Here is an 8,179-nt window from a genome sequence, read left to right as displayed (position 1 = left end):
TCTTGGTCTTATTAGCGTGCCTTTGTGTAGTAGGTGTCCAGTGGCACAGTCCTGAGAGAGGTTCAGCTGCAGGCCAAGTTTAGCCCCAGCCTCTACCCCTCCAGAGCCACCTGTTAAGATTCAGCAAGCAATTCACAGATGCTGTGCTTGCAGTTGCCTCAAGAGGCCACACCAGAAGCCAAGGCCAGCTGTCACCAATGTGAGTCTTAACTCTGCTCAGCAAGGAGCACCAGACTCGCAGAGAATACACCTAGATGTAGTTTGGGTGGGGCTGTGAGTTGGGGGAAGGCAGAGTTTCAGGGAATCCTCTGGGCAGAGCGACATCTGTTATCCAATTTGATGATGTCTCAGCTATAATGGGTGCTAGGTCAGCATACTGGGAGATGGGAGGGCTCAACACGGAACAATGTATAATACAAGCACTTCTGCCCTGGAGAAAGCTTCACCTCTAGCCCTCGCTCCAACAGCTCAGTGTCCCCCTGTAAGTCCCTGATGCTCCCATGTAGTGGACATGGCCCTGGCACTCAGAGTGCGCAGGTCCGTCACCGCAAAGGTCCGCTTGTGGACACGGCCCCTTTAAGAGGAGTCTGCAGCTGCCACTGCCACAGCCTCTGTCCCACTCAGCCGCTAGGGACCGGGTAACCTCATGTCCTCACCCCCTCCTACCTCCTCCCATTGCAGGGTGATTGATTATTTCTCTCCCTAATTGTAGGGCTTCTGTTCATCTAGATCCCAGGTAACTTTCCTTGCTGTTTGCTCCATGTTTCTGTCACAACTCTGACTTGGTTGCAAGAGGGATGAACAGAGCCTCTATCATCTATGCATTTTTTTTCCTACAAGCCCAAAATGTGTTAGCTTCTGACTTAATTTATTGACATTGATACCAATTACTTAATAGAATATTCATGATAAGGTATAGTTACAGATCTTTTCACCACATTATTCTTGATAAAAATTTAAAATAGCAATCTATAGAAGTCTGACAATGTGGGCTAGAGGATTGCTTTAATGTATATATAAATATATATGGAGTGCATTTACATAAAAATATTTGAAATATTGGGATGTTTATGTATCATTAAATTAATAACATTTTCTTTCAGTGGTGGGATTTGGTGAAATTTATGTTTTAGTTTTTTTTTTCATCTCTATTTCCCGATTTTCTTGCAATGTGTACATATTGAAAAGGGTAGTGGAATATAGTCAGCTATACCTAAAACCATTCCCTAGGACAAGACCAGTTCAAGTCCCAAATGAACAAGCTGAAAGAGATTTTATGGGAATGTAAACAAGATACTCTGCTAAGGTGGGAAGTGTAGAGGAAAGGACAGATCTAGACCCTGATACCCTATTTCCTTCTGTAACTTTTACTCTTTGTTAGCATAAGTCCAGTGTTTAGCGTCATGTCCTCAGTGCTAAATTAATAGACTCATGTCCATTTTAAGGCCGTTATGTAATGCATATTTTTTTCAATCAACATCTGTCTGTTTCTGTCTCTCTATCTACCTTTAGTTTTATAAGTTAATACACCATATTATTGGACATGTCAAGGGTGACTATGTCTATATATACAAACATATAATTAAGTTAATTTCTAGACACAGTTGGTAACTAGTTTGCTTTTAAATGCATGGAGTTCTAGCGAGATTATCTAAACCAACAAGGTATTATATCTTTTAACCATGAGAGCATTTGATTCTTCAAATATAACCAGAGAGTATATGACTTCTGAGAAGATGAAAAAAGTAGTGTGACTCAAGGAAATTATCACAGGTCTAAAAATACCTTTCTCAGTCAATCTAGAAACTTCAGATTATGCATAAACTTGCCCGTATATTCATTATTCTGGGACTTTTGCAGAGTGTAACCTCAATTATTTATTTTAGTTTTATACAGTGCCTCTAACACGGCAGCAATGGATGCTTTTGTTGGATGAATGAATAAATAACTTTTTCCTGTGGCTTTGGGGTTTAACAGCAATCTGATAAAGCTGATTTTGAATCCAAGCTCTCTTGCTTGAGAAGTCAGTTAACTTCTGTGAGGCTCTGATGCGTCGTCTCTAAAATACACGTTCTAGTTTCCTCATAAGGTCAGTTTGAGAATTAAATGAGATCATGACTGTAAGAAAAACATCAGTGGTGGTTACAGTATTTTTTGATTTGGAGCATTGCACTTTCCTGGTCAGTCAATATAAGGCTTTTTGCAGCTGTTCATGACACCGGAACATTTGAGTAGTATATGCCAGATCTCATGGGGCCTAATGACGAGGTATCATCTAATTAACAAGGCTGGGGTGTGTTTGGGGAAAATCTTTGAATATTGGTGGCTCGACCTAAATAGACCTAACCATCACCATCCTGTTGACATTGCTCTATGGAGTTTGGCCAATGCCACATGAGATTGCCTCAGCTATTTCTGCTGATTTTCAGAGGTAGGAAAAAATTACCTACATATATTTCAGAAGATCTGAGATGAAATGCAGAGAAAAGTAAATATATTGTCCATCTGGAAAAAAAAGAAGATACAGGGTCACGCGGTGCTTTCTGAGTGTATTTCCCGTATCCTCTAGGTTTTCCTGATCCTCTCTCGGTCTCCTGGGGATAAAGCAAAGGAGAAGGCTGACAGGATACCTGAGCTCTATTCCCACTTCAATCGGAACAGTTCCATTTTTATCTGGTTTATTTCAGGGGATTCTATGAAAGTTTATGTTTGAATAAGTGATTTTTCGGTGAGAATAAAGTCAAAAGCTACATACGTGGTGGCAAAAACACTGTGTTCAGTGTCAGGAAATGGTGATTATGATGATAAATAATATCCGTACAGCACATTTCAGTTAACTAGAAATATTCGCATAGAGTACTTCACGTGATCCTTACAAATAGACGTTATGAAGTAGGCACCTTATTATCCTCATTTTGCAAATGATGAATACTGAGAATCAGAGAGTTTAAATCACTTGCTTAAGTAGTACAGTTAGTTAGTGGTAGAAGTGGGAGTAAAACCTACATGTTATAATAGAATGAACTGGCTTTATGACTTGGCTTGGCCAGTTACTGGCTGTGTGGAATTAAGTAAATCTTATCCTCTCTGTGGTACTTAATTTTCTCATCTGTTAAAAAAAGGGTTTAGGCTGGAGGAACTTCACTTTAATATTGGCGTTCCAAATTTATTCTGGTTGAAGAAAAATATTCAGTGGTTTAAAAAATTAAAACTGCTGCCTTAGATTAAATAACATTAGATCTCCCTTCTGCTTTGATTACATTTGATTATAGCAAAACTGTCCACACTGTGCAAATGTAGGCCTTTTTAATCATCATAGGCTGCTATGTTCTAGATATAAGACTTTCTGTAAAATTCATTGCAAAATGAAACATCTCCCTCAAGCACACATACATATATACACAAATATACAGACATATGTACCCCATATGAATATGCCAGTTGTATAACTGTCTTAGTCAGCTTGGGCTGCCATAACTAAATACCACAGACTGGGTGTCTTAAACAACAGGAATTTATTTCTCACAGTTCTAGAGGCCGAGAATTCCAAGATCAAGGTGCCAGCAGATTTAGTTCCTATTGAGAGACAGCCCTTTTCTTGGTTTGCAGACTGCTGCCTTCTCACTGTATCCTCACATGGAAGAGGGTGGGGTGAGGTAGGAAGTGAGCTCTGTTCTCCCTTCCTATTCCTATAGGGACACTAATCCCAGTATGAGGGCCCCACCCACATGGCCTCATCTGAAGCTATTATTACCTTCCCAAAGCCCCATCTCTAAATATCTTCACATATAAATTTGGAGAGAACATGAACACTTAGTCCATAACAATATCTGAAATTAGTAGGTAGATAACATGAGAGAAGGCCAAGATGTCCGCTTATTGACACTGAAAAGCTTCAAGGATTGTACTCTGCGACTTGCCACAACAGCAAAATCATAGTCAAGAGAGAAAAGCAGTTTAGTTGTGAGGTGACTCAGCTATGAAGTAGAGATTAAAGACTCTTTGATATTAGAGATAATGGATTTGAAAGTGCCATTGTGACCACTCATGTTGATGATAATAAAAGCCTCATTGACATCTATTGAGATTGGAATAGCATATTGGAGAGAATCCTAATGAATGTACTGAAATAGCAAATCTTTAATGTCTTTATCCTTTTGATCTTGCTTTCTCTGTTTTTCTCTACACTATACCATTTACAGTACTTGAGTTAACTAGCCAGCAAAATAAAATGTTAACACCATGAAATGCATACCGAAAATATAAGATGTATGTTACAGAACTTCTCCTTCACCTCTCTTTAAATGCATCTTTTGCCATGCTTACCCAGAATGACAAATTACATCTTGACACAAACTCTCTTTCATTGTGCTCTTAAAATTTTTCCCACAGCTTTCTTTTCTTTTGAATAATTATCTCTATTTTTTTAACGCCTACAGCACCTGGTATTCTGAGGTGGTCTCCCACTCAAGTACTAACCAGGCCCTACCCTGCTTAGCTTCTGAGATCAGATGAGATGGGGTGCATTCAGGGTGACATGGCTGTAGATGAATAATCATCTCTAAATAATATTTGTCGACAAAAGGAGATGATGTGGAACTTACAGTTGTATTAGGGTGCAATAAGTAAAGGACAAGGGTAGGTTCGTTTGACAATTTCTCTTCCCATATCGTTAGCTGTGCAAATGTCTCACATTTGCAAATGCCTCACACCTGAATTCTTCACTTCAAAACACATTTATCTTTGTGTGTAAGAGATTGTGTTAGATGCTGGGAAGAAAGAGAGAAAAAGAGACAGGCACTCAATTGTAAGCTTCCTAAATGCCTTGGCTCTAGTGTAGCACTCCACATATAGGAGGCTTGCAAAATATCTGTCAGAGTGTATTGAATTGAGGCAATTATTGTAGAAAGATCATTGCTTTTAGATGAGGTAGGGAACATGGAACTTAGTTTCTCCACCTCCAAAAGGATAAAGTAGAACTAGATTATCCTTAATGTTTGTCTGTAAGAGAAGTCGAGTCATGAAGGAGTAAATTTTTTGCTTCCCTCTTAATTATAAAAAAAAAAAAACAAATTACCTTTTTCCTTCAGCAGCATTAAAAGATGAATGGAGTAAGGTGGATGTAATTTCCTATCCTCTGTGATCTTGCCGCTTCTGATTTTTTTGCTCACTTTTAAGAACGTGGCTGTGACCATTTGCTCAACAATTATCTGCACCATAAACTAAGAGAGAAGGCTGATTAAGGAATTAAGAAATTTATAAAATCAACATCTCCTATCTTAGAATCTACAGAACTCACTGAAACCCATACCATACTCTTGCATGATTCTAGTTTAATCACAGTACAGTAATCACAGGTTAAAGAAAACTCTTATAGTCGTGAGCTCAAATCTAATTCCCAATCTTTTACAGCAAGGCATACCAATTAAGAATTAGGAGAGAAGCAATCTGATAGAAAAAATTACACTAAAATATGAATTACTGATAGTATTCTGTATGTTTTTTAAATTAAAATGTGGTTGTGCTTAAGGATCTAGCTTGTAGAATGTCACATAGTTGATGGAACTGAGGAATTTCAAGTTTTTTAAAAGTCTCCTTTGGCAAATTCGATAATACATGTGTTATTTTATCATAGGATCATGTTTCTGTAGCTATTGGCCCATTCACAACTTCTGAACCCAAAGACTGAGTGCAAAGCCAATCTTATCTAAGGAGCTTTTCTGACTGCTCCAGGCAGAGAAAGTTACTTCTACTGTACTCATTTAAGGCCTTGGTCATATCTGTATTATAGCATTTATGACAACCTGGTGAGTATCTCAGGGTATTTCTGTATCTGAATAGGATACCTGGTACATAGTGGATGCTAACTGGATAAGTGAAGGCTTGGATTGGTGCTACAACTACCTATAGGCTTTCTACTGGCCCTAGATGAGGAGTGAATCACATCTAGCCTTAGGGCCAGAGGAAAGAAGAGTGATCTATAAAATGAGCCATCAGCAAGTATGATGGTCAGGAAAATAGTGGAATCAGGATTGGTAGAGGGTGCACACATTCTAATGTCTTCCTGTAACAATATCCGGCACATGGCTAGAAACCCAGTGATGTGTAACTGGTTTTGACCAGTTCTTTTGGGTAGGTTATATTAGACAAGGCTAGATTTATACAAAACCATCAGCCTTGCTATTAGAACTCATTGATCAGTTAATGTATTCTGTAATTAATTTTGCCTTGTTCATTAAAGTACATGTTGAACACAGATAATCCTAAATGGTGGAAACAGATTTGGCAAACCTGTGGCATAGAGGCCACCAGTCACCCATCTTGCTAACAATCTTCATAAGTATAATAGTGTATCTTTATTGAGTGCTTATATAATAGATATTTGTAGTTAAAACCCCAACATCTATTTGTTCTAGAGAAGCACACGCCGGTATGGGCTGCCAGATTGAGCATTTGATGTGTGAATGTGAGTCCTGAAATTACTGGAGCCATTTTCCTACCGTGAAGGGAGCCAGTCTGGGGAAGAATCTTGCCCAGGTAGGAGAGCAGAGCTGAGATAATTATAGCAAAACAGAGCCACTGATGACGTCATGAAACTATGATTCAAACTTTGACTGAAGCATATCTAACCTCTGGACCTTTCAGTTAATGAGCCAATCAGTTTTCTTTATTCTTGATATTCGTTTGATAAGAGTTTTACAATACTTTCTACTGAGGGACATTTTATTCACACAATTCACTTTGTCTTAGGCCTTATGCTGAGTTCTTTAGATAGATTATCTCATTTAATCCTCATCAAAATCTCTATGTAAGAAGTATGACAGACATTCCTGTTGAGCGCAGACATACTATCAGAATCATCAACACAGAGCTCCAGGTAGCTGTTCCTAACCAACTAGAAGGGAGAGGACACGAACAACGAACGCGATCACTTTCTCTGCCATAAACCATGCCACCAGGAAGCCGTGGGTCTAATATAGCACTCTATACACATAGGGTGCTTAATAAATAGCTTTTGAAGGATATTGAATTGAGAAAATTAATGTAAAAAGATCACCAGAGCAGTGCCATCAACAGCTTCTTTCCAGTACCTAAGCCCCCAGGAGCCCAGTGAAAAATAACTGTAGTATCCCCTCACGGGCAAAGGATTTTTCCTTGCTCTCTGATCATCTTCTTCAAGCTTTTTCTTTCTTAGCTACTCCTCATTATCTGTTTTTCCCCCACTGCCCTTCTTCTCTATCAGGCTCCTTTAAGTTGATTATTCATTTATCCCATTGATCCATAATTTGATACGGCTTCTATTTGCTCATATTTTTCATCCCTGGACTAAAGCATCTTTAACTCTATATAAATGAGCATCTTAGTAAATTTCTTATTCAGCCCTATTGTCAGCTTTATGTCAGAAGCATCCTGTACTAGTGAGAAATGAGGTAGTGAACTGCCCCAGGAAGACATTTTAACAAGTTAAATAAGATTTGTCAGACTGTTTTATTGTCATAAGGATGAAAATTATGCTTTATGCTTTAATATTTCTTTTTATTTTGTCCATCACTAAACCCAGCTGAGTTTTTAATGACATAATCCGGTCAGAGAAATTCACAATGCACCTCTCTGGAAGAAAAAAAAAATGCCTATTCAAGTTTCCCAGGAGTTACGTTAAGGTTCAAAACAGTCACAGTTGATATACTAGCAATTGTTTCTTGTCAGTAGCTGAAATTAGAATAGCATCCTATATGGTGAAAGATAGTACACTTTTGATTGTTGTTATTTATGGCAATATGTTAGCATCCAAGTGGGTGTTTCCCGTTACAACCAACTTATTGACAGTGAATCTATGACATGAAAGAAAAAATGTCAAAGAAAGAACATGGAAAAGACTTAACTTCAAATTAAATAACAAAATTATTCTTATTCTATTGTGGAATATGAAACCTGGTGCCAATGCTTTTGCGTTTCTGATTGTCATTTAGTATAGAGTGGAACCTGGCAGAGGCAGTTGCCAATTGCTTGTTGAAATGAAATAGTACATTATTGTAGAAGAAAGCAACCACCTGTGCTGCCTTCCAGTAGGTGTAATTATCCCTAAATTATCCATGGCAGGATTAAGCAGTATTTGTCTTTCATGCCAACCAATAGCTCTTCCCTGTCATACAAATTTTGACAAATAATAAAAAGGCAA

The 8,179-nt window shown here is 38.3% G+C and overlaps 1 pseudogene; it reads right to left on the bottom strand.

The window, feature by feature from the left end:
• Positions 1 to 4,430: 4,430 nt before the first annotated feature.
• LOC120605454 (uncharacterized) lies at positions 4,431 to 4,549 on the bottom strand (annotated as a pseudogene).
• Positions 4,550 to 8,179: the final 3,630 nt, after the last annotated feature.

This window comes from Pteropus medius, unplaced genomic scaffold (genome assembly GCF_902729225.1).
Source record: "Pteropus medius unplaced genomic scaffold, Ma_sr-lr_union100, whole genome shotgun sequence".
NCBI lineage: Eukaryota > Metazoa > Chordata > Mammalia > Chiroptera > Pteropodidae > Pteropus > Pteropus medius.
Note: the sequence above shows the minus strand (reverse complement) of the source record. Positions and strands in the feature narration are given on the sequence as shown.